Below are 1,068 nucleotides of genomic sequence, written 5' to 3'. Positions count from 1 at the left end.
AAGAGAATGAATCCAAGCTGGAAAATACTCTTCAGGATATTATCCAGGAAAACTTCCCCAACCTAGCAAGGCAGGCAAACATTCAAGTCCAGGAAATACAGAGAACACCACAAAGATATTCGTCAAGAAGAGCAACCCCAAGGCACATAATCATCAGATTCAACAGAGTCGAAATGAAGGAGAAAATACTAAGAGCAGCCAGAGAGAAAGGTAGGGTTACCCACAAAGGGAAGCCCATCAGACTCACAGCAGATCTCTCAGCAGAAACCCTACAAACCAGAAGAGAGCGGAGGCCAATATTCAACAACATTAATGAAAACAACTTTCATCCCAGAATCTTCTATCCAGCCAAACAAAGCTCCATAAGTGAAGGAAAAATAAAATCCTTTGTGAACATGCAAGTATTCAGATATGTCGTCACCACCAGACCAGCTCTACTAGACCTCCTGAAAGAGGCTCTACACATAGAAAGGAACAACCAGTACTACCACTCCAAAAACATGCCAAAAGGTAAAGAGAATCAACACAATTATGAATCTGCATCAAGTAAAGGGCGAAACACCCAGCTAGCACCAAAATGGCAGTATCAAATTCGCACATAACAATATTAACCCTAAATGTAAATGGACTAAATGCCCCAATCAAAAGACACAGACTGGCAAATTGGAAAAAAAGCCAAAATCCATCGGTGTACAGTATCCAGGAAACCCATCTCACATGCAAGGTTACAAAAAAAACTCAAAATAAAGGGATAGAAGAAGATTTACCAAGCAAATGGAGAGCAAAAAAAAAAAGCAGGAATTGCAATTCTCATCTCTGATAAATTAGACTTTAAAGCAACAAACATCAAAAGAGACAAAGAAGGACATAACTTAATGGTAAAAGGATCAATGCTTCAAGAAGAGCTAAAGATCCTAAATATATTCCCACCCAATACAGGAGCACCCAGATACATAAGGCAAGTTCTTAATGACCTACAAAGAGACTTAGATTCCCATACAATTATAGTGGGAGATTTTAACACCCCATTGTGAATATTAGACAGACCAACCAGACAGAAAATTAACA

Source organism: Cebus imitator, unplaced genomic scaffold (genome assembly GCF_001604975.1).
Source record: "Cebus imitator isolate Cc_AM_T3 unplaced genomic scaffold, Cebus_imitator-1.0 Scaffold623, whole genome shotgun sequence".
Lineage (NCBI taxonomy): Eukaryota > Metazoa > Chordata > Mammalia > Primates > Cebidae > Cebus > Cebus imitator.
Note: the sequence above shows the minus strand (reverse complement) of the source record.